Source organism: Protomyctophum bolini, assembly GCF_963924005.1.
Source record: "Protomyctophum bolini genome assembly, chromosome: 13".
In the NCBI taxonomy this organism is placed as follows: Eukaryota; Metazoa; Chordata; class Actinopteri; order Myctophiformes; family Myctophidae; genus Protomyctophum; species Protomyctophum bolini.
In genome coordinates this window covers 42,653,328-42,668,042 of record NC_137874.1, presented here as the reverse complement: position 1 = coordinate 42,668,042, position 14,715 = coordinate 42,653,328, and positions in this window count along the sequence as shown.

The window sequence follows — 14,715 nt, the reverse complement described above, 5'->3', positions numbered from 1 at the left end:
ACGCACACATGCACACACGCACACACCTCAAGGCTACATGACACATCGCATCGCCATGAATGGAATACGTTTGTAGGCTAGGCTTATATTAATTGAGTGATGACTGCATGAGAGATAGGCTACTACAATGTCGTCAAGGCAGTCATAATCAACGTTTATGGAGTGATTTGATCTTTGATGAACGAATCATAAACATATGGATGAAGGCTTGCATGTGTGCTGGTATGTGCTGGTCCCGACCTCCCGACTCCAGCTTTTATCTGAACTGTCAAAGCACTTATTTAAATGGTGAATGATTAAGCCCTTAGTTTACACCTATAGCCTACAATTGCAAATAGGCAAGCTGTATGCTTGTCATTGTCACTTGGAAATAAAGGCGTGCAGTCCATTTATGCCTAAATATATTTTTTTATAATATAGGCATCTGATGTCACACTCATGCGCTCCCAAATCATCTCACCAGTGCGCTCGCATAACAAGGCCAGTAAAGCACTGTTTGATTAAGCACAAACTAATACATTGTAAACATGTTATATTGTTTTTAATTATTGATGTATCTGTCATTTTAGGCGCCAATGCCCGATCGGACATTATTTCACTAATGTGGCCGAAGTCTTTTTTTATCATCATTAATGTAACCTACACTTGTCTTTTAGAATGTAATACGCCCTTATGAAACACGCTCTTCTACATCCTGACGGTTTTCTGAAAAAGCTGTTTCTATGTCAGTCGTTCTTCGATTTTTCAAAAATAGCAGATCTACAAGCTCGTAGCACGCCACCGAGTGGCGCGCTACGAGCTTGTAGATCTGCTATTTTTCAATAGCTAAAGCATAACATAATGCTAACACCAAAAGGGGATCCCGCTCAAAATGGGTTAAGCACAAACTAATACATTGTAAACATGTTCTATTGTTTTTAATTATTGCGTGATCTGAATTGCTTGTAAAGTTAAATCTATCTTTTTCTTTTTTTTTTACATGCAGTTTTATTTTAACATTTTAGGAGTGAATACATAATTATGCTTAGATGCCTGTGACAGCATGTCAGCAGTTCAGACAATGCTGCTCCGCTTGTGTACGACAGAAAAACAGGTGAGGACAAAGCGAACGACAGCGAACTTTTTGTCCTGGCACACGTTCAAGTTAAAGGTTTTGCGGAAATGGTAAATGCCTGAGAGAGTATCGCACCACATCTTCCTACGTAGTAATGTCAAAGTTGACTCACCAGTCTCCTCTTCCTGTTCCTCTTTGATCTGTGGAGGTTGTGGTTCCTCCAGGACCAGACTGGATCTCCTCTCCTCATATTCAGATGAAACCTCTTTACACACGTACAAGGAGAGAGAAGGTAGCATTAGCAGAGCAACTCATAGTGCTTTTGTCAACTCAAAGATGACATTTATTCTCCTATTCGTTTTGTCAGCATAACCATCATTTAAAATGTCTCGAGTCTCTTCACAACGCCTCACAGAGCAAGGTGTTGTGAGTAGAGCCTGAAATTGGTCTCACCGATGAATCCGTCATTTTTTGCACTGATGCCGACATTATTTCACAGATGCGTTTATCATTAATGTAACCTACACATGTCTTTAAGAATGTGATATGCCCTTATGAAAAGCGCTCATTCGGTTTAATGTACATTTCTTACAGCTGCGGAGAATGGATTTAAAAAGGCACACTGCGCACCGTGCCTGTGACTCTGGAGCCTAGGCTGCAGCAGAAAACCCTGCCCTGCGAGTGACTGTCATAAATGGAAGTCCAGCTGTCATTCCGGACCCCTCGCCCTGAGAACTTTTACATGGATGTGAAACTAGAGGACAATATCTCACTCAACCTCTTTGGAATTATTTATTGGGTGAGTACAAACTGAGCACATTTATGCTGCCCATGTCTCCTTGCTCACTGGGAGCGGAGGTATCCGATCTATGGCTGTGTTTACAGGAATATATGTAATTGATGTATGATCACAGACATTCTAGGGCTAGTACAACTACTGGGAGATGTAGTTCCGTTCAGCTAGCTTAATGATACTTGTAGCTATGCTGGTGTTGTTCAGAATCTACTAACCTGCAGTGTGTAGCTCGATGTCCATATCAAAATCAATGTCCAGCAGTTTGTTTTGTGTCTCCAGCAGAGTTTGTAGTGTCTCCATCTCTCTCTGGAAGAGGTTGACCATGAACTCTCCCACCGCGCTGAGGCGCTCCAACACAAACACTCTGACGCTGAGCTCCACACTACAAACATCAGCAGCGCCACGCTGCTGTTTGTCCACAACAAACAATATCTCCTCTCCCACCGACGCTAGCTGTTCATTTATCTTCAGCCGTACAGACTCCATTCGACGCTTTTCGCCTCCTTTAGGAGACATTTCCACCAAGCTTTCTGTTCCTACTGTAATATAGAATGTGTAATAAAGGCACAAACATCAACAATTCCCGAGAGACACGACAACATGCTTGACTTGTTCAACTGCGGCCATCGCCGTAATGGAGAAACTAGACGCAGTCACGTGACGTGATGGCATCACGTGACGCAAACAAGCACTTCAGGGTCAAAGGTTTTCCACGCATGCGCAACAAAATAATGCAGGCACTGTTGCCTTAATGCCTTTCGCCCTCTGGTGGTGGAGGTGTGTAACTGTCACAGATAGATAGATAGATAGATAGATAGATAGATAGATAGATAGATAGATAGATAGATAGATAGATAGATAGATAGATAGATAGATAGATAGATAGATAGATAGATAGATAGATAGATAGATAGATATTCTTTTAAACTCCCTTCGAATCTTAAAATATCTACAACCTCGTGTTGCGGTGTGACACGCTTTGAGCTTGTAGATCAGCTTTTTGCACATTTGACAATTTAAACCCATGATTCATTGATATTATTAGAAAAAGGTACTTTGCAAATTTTCATTTTGAATAAATGAGTATGCGTATTCTACTTTGTCCACCACTAATGACTGGAATCCAACATCAGGGACTCAGGGAGTCTAAATTAGTACCTATGTAATAGACAGTAATTACAGAGTAATTATTACTGGTGGTTCATGAGCTGGCAGTTCATGATCCATGCCTGTTTTTCAATTGAGTGCTATAGCGCCACCCTTTGGCCAATGGTTGTGGTCTTTGTCTCTAAGCAGGGTGACATAGCCATAATATTGCCACATTTGGTGAAAAACAACTGCATGGTTTGACCTGGAGCGCTGTGTATGTATAATTCAACATAATGGGTGATCTTCACTGATATAATGCATTCACCATTCACATGGAATCAGGCAAGCGGTAGATGGCAAACAGCAAAACCTGCTGGACGGCACGGTAAAAAGATTTAACATTTTAACATCCGTCCTGTTCCGTTTACCCTCCTGCTCCAGTCCACTAAAACGACTTCCGGTTTTCCATCTACCGCTAGCCAGGGTCAGAGGTCAAAAGGCAGAACACGAAAGTTGTTCGACATGAGGAGACGCATATGTCTATCCAAGTTTTATTGTTGACGTTTAAACGGAGCTAGACCTGTTCAAAGTTTGTATTTTCGATTGAGTGCTATAGCGCCACCCTTTGGCCAATGGCCGTGGGCTTTGTGTTCTCACCATTTCACATACCCGTCTACCATTGCCAAGTTTCACGAAAACCGACTACAATCATAATATTATTTTTATCAGGCACGTGCATAGGCTTCAGCCCATCCTTCAGCCCATCCTTGCATCCTACATCTGCAAAGGTGAGTGAGTGAACAATTGTTCAATGAAAATGTATTTTATAATATTCTTGCCAAGTTTTATTAGCCTTTAGTCTTGAACTTAAATGAATAAATTAACTTTTTATTATACGTGAGAAAAGGATATCCTACAGATTGCTAAATTATTAACCAGTGGATCCATCGGACAGGGGCTAGCTTGCCAAAATAAGATTATCTACATCATCACGTTAGATTAAATGGGCGTGTATGTTCTACGCGAGGTGGAACCTACATGGTGGAAACGCTTGGTAAAGAGGGAGTCCGCTGACTGTCAGGTTCATGAGCCATTCCTTTTTTATATACTGTATATATTTCACTTGAGTGCTATAGCGCCACCCTTTGGCCAATGGTCGTGGGCTTCATGTCTTCACCGTTTGGCATAGCCCTCTATACCATAATGCCAAGATCCGCGAAAACCGACCGGTTTGCCAGAACTGCTATTTTTGGCTAAAGGAGAAGAAGAAGAAGATGAAGAAGAAAATATAGCTGCAAGCAGCGATAAGACGGGGTCAAGCAATATATGTGATCGGCCCCCGATTTTCGATCACGCTGACCGGTATGAACTTCAGCTACAAAGATATAAATGCACCGTGTATCTTTTGAATCTGCCAATGTGAACGCAGCATTATTTTTATATATTTTCTTATCCCACGATTTTTGTAACCCATTTTTCACCTCTGTGCTAATGATCCTGGACTCTACACACCCTCCGCCAACCTGGGGAGAGCAAGGACTTGAACTCATGCTTCCTTCATGCCTGAGTGTCCAAGTTGCTCCTGACAGGGGGGAGTTTCCCCTGGTTGGACGTAGCGCATGGAAGGAACACGTTATTCCGACCAGTTCCTTTCCCCTCCATCAGGCGCCCCGGCTGGCCAGGGGGAGGCAGTTTAGAGACCAGGATTACTGCATGTTTTTTGTCAGGGTACCTACCCTAGGGGACACAAGGAGAACATGTGAGGGTACCTACCCTAGGGGACAAGGGGAGAACATGTGAGGTTACCTACCTTAGGAGACACAGGGAGAGCATGTGAGGGTACCCTAGGGGACACGGGGAGAACATGTGAGGGTACCTACCCTAGGGGACACGGGGAGAACATGTAAACTCCACACAGAAAGGCCCTTTTGCCAACCCCGCCTCGGGTATGGGGACTGATGACGTGGAGGAGGGAACACGCCCCCAGCGCCCACAGTGTCCCCAGCGGGAATCGAACCCAGGACCTTCTAGCTGTCAGGCGACAGCACTACCAACTGTGCCACAATGCCCCGAACGCAGCATTTTTGAGGACAGCTATTTCTTATCACACCGTTTATGGTGGTTAGGTTTCCCCCAGGTGTGGTGGAGAACAGTGTTGTTTTTGGCAGCAAATTTAGATTTTAGTTTTACTCAGTCACCTGGAATGTCTTCTACAGTTAAATCTACAGTTGATTTAGTCGAACATGACTGTAATTATTGAATTTTAGTTACACTTGCTGAAAATAGCCGATCTACAAGCCCACAACGCGTCGCGCTTGAGCTTGTAGATTGTCTATTTTCAGCATGCAACTAATTGTAAAATGACTTATACTGGATATATATTGGTATATTTAGTCTTAGTTTTAGTCATCATAGCTTTGTTTTCCTTTAGTTTTCATCAGTGAAAAAAGGTAGTCAACGAACATTTTTCGTCTTAGTCGACGAAATCAACACTGGTGGAGACGACGCTGGTGTGCCTGCAGAGTACCTTTCTGACTGAAACTCTTGTCACAATGTTAGCAGTGGTAAGGTTTTTCTCCAGTGTGGATACGCAGGTGTGTCCGTAAACAACATATGTCAATGAAACTCTTGTCACAATGTTTGCAGTGGTAAGGTTTTTCTCCAGTGTGGATACGCAGGTGTTTCCACAAACAACCTATATCAATTAAACTCTTGTCACAATGTTTGCAGTGGTAAGGTTTTTCTCCAGTGTGGATATGCAGATGTGTCGGCAAACAACCTAAATCAATGAAACTCTTGTAACACTGTTTACAGCAATAAGGTCTTTCTCCGGTGTGTAGACGCTGGTGTCTTGTCAGCGTAGCATCTGGGAGAAGCTCTCGTCACATTGTTCACAATGGAAAGGTTTTTCAGAATCATAGGTGTTATATATATGGTCGTGATTCACCAGGATCTTAAATGGTTGGATTCTATAGGCTTAAATAATTTATATCAATATTTTTTTTGTAAATCTCTACGGGGAAAAAAATGGTAGTTGTTTCAGTGGGTCCATAAAACCAAGCCCACAGGGTTGAAGCGGTTCATTTTGAAGTGCTTCTGGACAAGACTTGTTTCAGCATTATTTGGCATGAGCCTCTACACCATATACTGCAACGTTTCATAAACACTTGACTCTGCATGGATGGATTAGGGGCAGAAGAAGAATTTTCATAAAACTGCAATTTTCATTGGCTCATAAAACTAATAATTATTTTCAACAAAAAAAAAGTACTCCCAATGTTTTACTTTGACTTTATTTGTTTATTTGGACAGAACAATGCATATTAATGGACGTCACATGGACGTAAATACACGGGATATAGCACAGTTGCTATTGTTCATCCACAGTCCTCACAAGAAACACAAAACTAAGACAAAAAAATATATCATCACCCACAGCTTCACGAAACGTATAAAAGGTTAACCCATGTTGACCTGGTTAACCCATGTTGACCTGGTTAACCCGTGTTGACCTGGTTAACCCATGTTGACCTGGTTAACCCATGTTGACCTGGTTAACCCGTTGACCTGGGAACGATTCTACTAAATGTTTTCTAAATCCTGACAGTAATCTGAAAAACCCGATGTTTCAAACATTTTCACGTCAAGGACCCCCAAGATTATATGTAATTGGCCGCCGACCCCCATCTGAAAATAACAACAATCACACTGAAAGAATATATATTCAAAGATTTACGCCACATTTTCACGATTAAAAACAAAATAGCAGACCTACAAGCTCGTAGCGCGGCACTTAGCTTGTAGATCTGCTATTTGTCAATGGCTAAAGTATAATATAATGCTTAAAAGACCAAACGGGGATCCCGCCCTAAGATGGGTTAATGTCTGAAACATCCGAGGGTATAATTAAACAGAGTTACAATAGAGAAATAATCTACCAAAGACAACAACTTTTTGTGCCATGTGTATATAGGTTTTACATAGAAAAGATACTTAAGAAACTAAACTGTGGTGGTCATGTTGATAGTGTCAGATTATGTGATTCCACGACTTTAGTATCTACCACTTGTCATTGTCATCCTGGAATAGAATGAATGATCATTCGATTGTATGTTATATCATGTGTCAACTCAAATGGGGAAAATGTGGATTTATTACTATTACAACTAACCACTTCTTCCCTGTATGATTCCTCCTCATTATCCTCAGATGTGCATTTTGCCAATAACAGGAACTAAAGGGTTCCTCCCCTGTAAGAGTCCTCATTCATCTATGGGCTTTTCCCCTGTATGAGTCCTCATGTGTGTTTTTAGAACGTCACTCCGAATAAAGCCTTTACCACAAACTGTACAAGTAAAGGGCTTTTCCCCTGTATGAGTCCTCATGTGTGATTTTAGTGTACTACTACGTGTACAGCCTTTACCACAGACCTTACAAGTAAAGGGCTTTTCCCCTGTATGAGTCCTCATGTGTGTTTTTAGAACGTCACTCCGAGCAAAGCCTTTACCACACACGTTACAAGTAAAGAGCTTTTCACCTGTATGAGTCCTCATGTGTGTTTTTAGAGTAACACTCTGAGCAAAGCCTTTACCACATACATTACAAGTAAAGGGCTTTTCCCCTGTATGAGTCCTCATGTGTGTTTTTAGTTTACTACTCTGTGTACAGCCTTTACCACAGACCTTACAAGTAAAGGGCTTTTCCCCTGTATGAGTCCTCATGTGTGTTTTTAGATCACCACTCCGAGCAAAGCCTTTACCACACACGTTACAAGTAAAGGGCTTTTCACCTGTATGAGTCCTCATGTGTGTTTTTAGCTGAGCATCCTGAGCAAAGCCTTTACCACAGACGTTACAAGTAAAGGGCTTTTCCCCTGTATGAGTCCTCATGTGTATTTTTAGATAAACACTCTGAGCAAAGCCTTTACCACACACGTTACAAGTAAAGGGTTTTTCCCCTGTATGAATCCTTGTGTGCACCGTCAGTTTAGACGTCTGATTAAAACATTTGCCACACTCTGTACAACTAAAGCGTTTCTTCCCTGTGTGGCTCCTCATGGAGTGACTTTGTTTTGATGATTTCAGGTCCTTGGACAGCTTGCTGCTCAAAGACAATCTTTGTCCTTCCACATTTGTCTTGTGTGATTTCAGTGTGTTTAAAGTTGACTGACCTTCACTGGGCTCCTGCCACTCATCACTGTCTTCAGTGTCAGATTCAGAACAGTGTGAAGAGAGGAGCTGGTCGTCACCAGTTGGTTGTGATGTTCCACAGTCCTCTAGATCAGCTTGTGTTTTCATGTGTTGAGTTGAGGTGCCGGCTACAGGCTCTGTCTCTCTGTTTTCATCATCATGAACATCTTCACTTTTCACTGCTAGTAATGTCAACGTTGACCCATCAGCCTCCATTTGTCTTTGAAGTATCTCCTCTTGTTCCTCTTTAATCTGTGGTGGTTGTGGTTCGTCCTGGACCAGACTGGAGCTCCTCTCCTGTTGTTCAGTGAAAACCTCCTCTTTACACACAGGGAGGTGTTCAGTAAAAACCTCCTCTTTACACACAGGGAGGTGCGGGACGGCTAGAAAAAAAAAAGACACAAAGAGAGAAAAACATTTAATGTTTGAACTTTGCATTTTCCCCACGCAGTGTTTCCCGTTTTAAAGCTTTGGTAGTGTTGGAGGAAAGTCCTCTTTTCCATTTCTAAATCAAAAACAGTTTTCAGGGCTTGAAATTACATTTTTGAGCCACTAAAAAAGATGTACTTGTCTTGCATCTTTTGTTTGTATTTATATTATATATATTTAAAAAACACGTAGCAAGTGTTCAACAGAAGGTTATTACAAAAGAACGCAATTATTTTGAAAGGGAAATATGTTTTGTTTTTACACTAGATGGTGCTCTTGCTAACCTATGGTCGCACACCAGATCGTTGGTAATGAGACGTTCGTTGGGAATCCGTTAAAGACAATATGTTTCAATACATCAAACTGATGTAAAAAGATTGCATGGTGATCGCGCCCAAAGTGGAATAATAAGGCCATTTTTATTAGGAAGAAAACTCAGACTCAATCCGTGGATCCATATCTTCAAATAGTAAAATCAACGGGAAGTAAACATTTCTATTAAAATAATTAAACGGTACGAGTTTTGGTGATGCTCTATATTGTCTATATTGGTTAAGGTGTTCATTTATCTCGGGGTCTTGTTCCTGAGTGAGGGGAGGACGGAGGAGATCAGCCGGAGAAACGGAGCGGCAGGGGGGCGGTATTGCAGTCACTGTACCGCACTGTTGCGACGAAAAGAGAGTTGAGCCAGAAGGCAAAGCTCTCGGTCTACCGAGCAATCTTCGCTCATTCTCTCACCTATGGTCATGAAGGTGTGGGTCATGACCGAAAAAAAAGGTCACGAATTCAAGCGGCCAAAATGAGTTTTCTTCAACGGGTGGCTGGCATCTCCCTTAGAGATAGGGTGAGAAGTTCAGTCACACGAGAGAGACTCGGAGTAGAGTCGCTGCTTATTTGCCTAGAAAGGAGCCAGCTTAGGTGGTTCGGGCATCTAGTTAGGATGCCTCTCGGGCGTCTCCCTAGGGAGGCCCTCGAGGCACGTCCCACTGGGAGGAGACCCCGGGGCAGACCAAGACCAGACCCTTGGAACGTCTCGGGATCCCCCAGGAGGAAGTCACTAATGTTGCTCTGGAGAGGGAAGTCTGGAACACTCCGGTGGAGCTGTTGCCCCCGCAACCCGACTACAGATAAGAATATGTTATGTAAGTAAGTAAACAAAACAGCACATACCTATACGGTACAACTTAACTACAGGTTGCATCTTCGCATCAAACAGTCCACGTCTCTGGTCCACCTCTGGCTGTTCCTCTGACAACGTTGAATGTCTTTTGGAGGGAATCTCTCTAGATACTGTAGACCTCTCCCTGTGGTGCTCTGTGGAAATCACCAGTAGAAACAATTCAGTAAGGGTGTGTGTGAGAGAGAGAGACTGAGATATATATATATATATATATATATATCAAAAAAGAGAAAAACCTTCCAAGGAAGGGACTGCACACTCTGCACACTTACTGAATCAAACTTATTTATTAGCACGAAGCGTTTCGCCGTGAGCTTCTTCAGGTGACGAAACTCACGGCTAACTAGACTTGCACCTCCTACGGGTCTTTTTGGATGTGCAGGAGTCCCTTTTTTGTCTCATATATATATATATATATATATATATATATATATATATATATATACACACACACATACATATCTGCATGCTAAACCCCTTATTATTATTATTGTGCTTTGACAATGTGAAATATATTTTATCAAGCACTTGTTTGACAGAGACAGACTGACTGACAGACATATTATGATAGACACACATACATCACCTGGTTCAAAATATAAGATCTGTAAAAACGTGCGCTCGCACACACACACACACACACAGATACAAAAAACACGTTGGCTGCACTGTTTAAAATAAATGGCTTTAGGGTGAATCACAGACAGACAGACAGACGTTATTTCTAGCCAGGGAACTAAACTTAGTGTTTAGTTATCGAAATGGGGACGATTTCATACCTCAGCAATTATGCCAAATATCTTAAATAGCTATACTATATAAATGAATTAATGATTATGGGTTCAAACTTGCTCCGCTATATTTTTGTAGCATCACTAGTGGAAACAACATGGTGTGTGTGTGTGTGTGTGTGTGTGTGTGTGTGTGTGTGTGTGTGTGTGTGTGTGTGTGTGTGTGTGTGTGTGTGTGTGTGTGTATGGGCGTGCATGTCTGTCTGTGGGAGGCACATAAGCTGTGCTTGAATGGTCCTTTAGTCTTTAGTCTAGTAGAATAAATGAAAACATCATTGTGTTTTACCTGAGAGAGTATTGCACCACACCTTCCTACGTAGTAATGTTAAAGCGCAAATAACATGCATTTTAAAACTGCTTTTAATATTTAATAATCATATGGTCTATGTCCCTCAAAGTTATTTCTAATGGTTTGAGCCTCAATCACCAATCTGATATAACCAGGCCTTCAATTCACAACGCTTCGCAGAGCAAGGCGTTGTGAGTGTAAAATCTGCCCCAAAATAGATTGTTGGTTTTGTAGTACACTCACGTCGTCACGGCATTTATAAAGTGATCGCAAGCAGCTGATCCTTCCTTAATTTTGTTGCCTTGCTGTCATGTCCACGCACACATGCACACACGCACACACCTCAAGGCTACATGACACATCGCATCGCCATGAATGGAATACGTTTGTAGGCTAGGCCTATATTAATTTTACCCATTCGTGCGCAGTGCACGGCAAAGGCGATCAGTGAGACTGCGCACTGCTGTGATAAGTGTTGTGGGTGAGTGATGCCTGCATGAGAGATAGGCTACTACAATGTCGTCAAGGCAGTCATAATCAACGTTTATGGAGTGATTTGATCTTTGATGAACGAATCATAAACATATGGATGAAGGCTTGCATGTGTGCTGGTATGTGCTGGTCCCGACCTCCCGACCTCCCGACTCCAGCTTTTATCTGAACTGTCAAAGCACTTATTTAAATGGTGAATGATTAAGCCCTTAGTTTACACCTATAGCCTACAATTGCAAATAGGCAAGCTGTATGCTTGTCATTGTCACTTGGAAATAAAGGCGTGCAGTCCATTTATGCCTAAATATATTTTTTTATAATATAGGCATCTGATGTCACACTCATGCGCTCCCAAATCATCTCACCAGTGCGCTCGCATAACAAGGCCAGTAAAGCACTGTTTGATTAAGCACAAACTAATACATTGTAAACATGTTATATTGTTTTTAATTATTGATGTATCTGTCATTTTAGGCGCCAATGCCCGATATCGGACATTATTTCACTGATGTAGACGAAGGGTTTTTTTTATCATCATTAATGTAACCTACACTTGTCTTTTAGAATGTAATACGCCCTTATGAAACACGCTCTTCTACATCCTGACGGTTTTCTGAAAAAGCTGTTTCTATGTCAGTCGTTCTTCGATTTTTCAAAAATAGCAGATCTACAAGCTCGTAGCACGCCACCGAGTGGCGCGCTACGAGCTTGTAGATCTGCTATTTTTCAATAGCTAAAGCATAACATAATGCTAACACCAAAAGGGGATCCCGCTCAAAATGGGTTAAGCACAAACTAATAAATTGTAAACATGTTATATTGTTTTTAATTATTGCGTGATCTGAATTGCTTGTAAAGTTGGAAATCTATCTTTTTCTTTTTTTTTACATGAATATACATACAGTTTTATTTTATCATTTTAGGAGTGAATACATATGCTTAGATGCCTGTGACAGCATGTCAGCAGTTCAGACAATGCTGCTCCGCTTGTGTACGACAGAAAAACAGGTGAGGACAAAGCGTACGACAGCTCCCGAGCCAACATGATTGAAACACATCTTCCTACGTAGTAATGTCAAAGTTGACTCACCAGTCTCCTCTTCCTGTTCCTCTTTAATCTGTGGAGGGTGTGGTTCCTCCAGGACCAGACTGGATCTCCTCTCCTCATATTCAGATGAAACCTCTTTACACACAGACAGGAGGAGGGGAGAGAAGGTAGCATTAGCAGAGCAACTCAAAGATGACCTTTATTCTCGTATTTGTTTTGTCAGGAAAACCCTCGCTTCAAATAAGAAGTGTCTCGATTCAATTCACAACGCTTCGCAGAGCAAGGCGTTGTGAGTGTAAAATCTGCCCCAAAATAGATTGTTGGTTTTGTAGTACACTCACGTCGTCACGGCATTTATAAAGTGATCGCAAGCAGCTGATCCTTCCTTAATTTTGTTGCCTTGCTGTCATGTCCACGCACACATGCACACACGCACACACCTCAAGGCTACATGACACATCGCATCGCCATGAATGGAATACGTTTGTAGGCTAGGCCTATATTAATTTTACCCATTCGTGCGCAGTGCACGGCAAAGGCGATCAGTGAGACTGCGCACTGCTGTGATAAGTGTTGTGGGTGAGTGATGCCTGCATGAGAGATAGGCTACTCCAATGTCGTCAAGGCAGTCATAATCAACGTTTATGGAGTGATTTGATCTTTGATGAACGAATCATAAACATATGGATGAAGGCTTGCATGTGTGCTGGTATGTGCTGGCGACGCACGCCGCGGTCCCGACCTCCCGACTCCAGCTTTTATCTGAACTGTGAAAGCACTTATTTAAATGGTGAATGATTAAGCCCTTAGTTTACACCTATAGCCTACAATTGCAAATAGGCAAGCTGTATGCTTGTCATTGTCACTTGGAAAAAAAGGCGTGCAGTCCATTTATGCCTAAATATATTTTTTTATAATATAGGCATCTGATGTCACACTCATGCGCTCCCAAATCATCTCACCAGTGCGCTCGCATAACAAGGCCAGTAAAGCACTGTTTGATTAAGCACAAACTAATACATTGTAAACATGTTATATTGTTTTTAATTATTGATGTATCTGTTATTTTAGGCGCCAATGCCCGATATCGGACATTATTTCACTGATGTAGACGAAGGGTTTTTTTTATCATCATTAATGTAACCTACACTTGTCTTTTAGAATGTAATACGCCCTTATGAAACACGCTCTTCTACATCCTGACGGTTTTCTGAAAAAGCTGTTTCTATGTCAGTCGTTCTTCGATTTTTCAAAAATAGCAGATCTACAAGCTCGTAGCACGCCACCGAGTGGCGCGCTACGAGCTTGTAGATCTGCTATTTTTCAATAGCTAAAGCATAACATAATGCTAACACCAAAAGGGGATCCCGCTCAAAATGGGTTAAGCACAAACTAATAAATTGTAAACATGTTATATTGTTTTTAATTATTGCGTGATCTGAATTGCTTGTAAAGTTAAATCTATCTTTTTCTTTTTTTTTTCAGCAGTTCAGACAATGCTGCTCCGCTTGTGTACGACAGAAAAACAGGTGAGGACAAAGCGTACGACAGCTCCCGACCCAGCATGATTTTTGTCCTGGCACACGTTCAAGTTAAAGGTTTTGCGGAAATGGTAAATGCCTGAGAGAGTATTGCACCACATCTTCCTACGTAGTAATGTCAAAGTTTACTCACCAGTCTCCTCTTCCTGTTCCTCTTTAATCTGTGGAGGGTGTGGTTCCTCCAGGACCAGACTGGATCTCCTCTCCTCATATTCAGATGAAACCTCTTTACACACAGACAGGAGGAGGGGAGAGAAGGTAGCATCAGCAGAGCAACTCAAAGTGCTTTTGTCAACTCAAAGATGACATTTATTCTCCTATTTGTTTTGTCAGCATAACCATCGTTTCAAAGATGTCTCGAGTCTCTTCACACCGCCTCACAGAGCAAGGTGTTGAACTTGTGAGTAGAGCCCGACATCGGTCTCACCAATGTATCCGTCATTTTTGGCACAGATGCAGACATTATTTCACCGATGTGTTTTTCATTACTTGCGCAAGCAGAGCGCGCAAGTAATCATTTCCCTTGGTCTCTTCGAAGTGAAGCCAAGTTTTCTTCAACCGTAAGTCTGTGCCTGGTTTGCTGGGACTAGTTACAAGTTACAACATTACGTCATATACACACCATGTACTCTGGTCCCAGTTCTCAACGATGACGTAATGTTGTAACTGGTCCCAGCAAACCAGGCACAAACCTACGGTTGAAAAAAACTTGGCTTCACTTTTTGGAACCAAGTAACCACAGTATACTGCTAATCAAATTACAACTACATACTCTGTATGTAGTTGTAATGTGATTTGTAATTTGTAAATCTGTGCC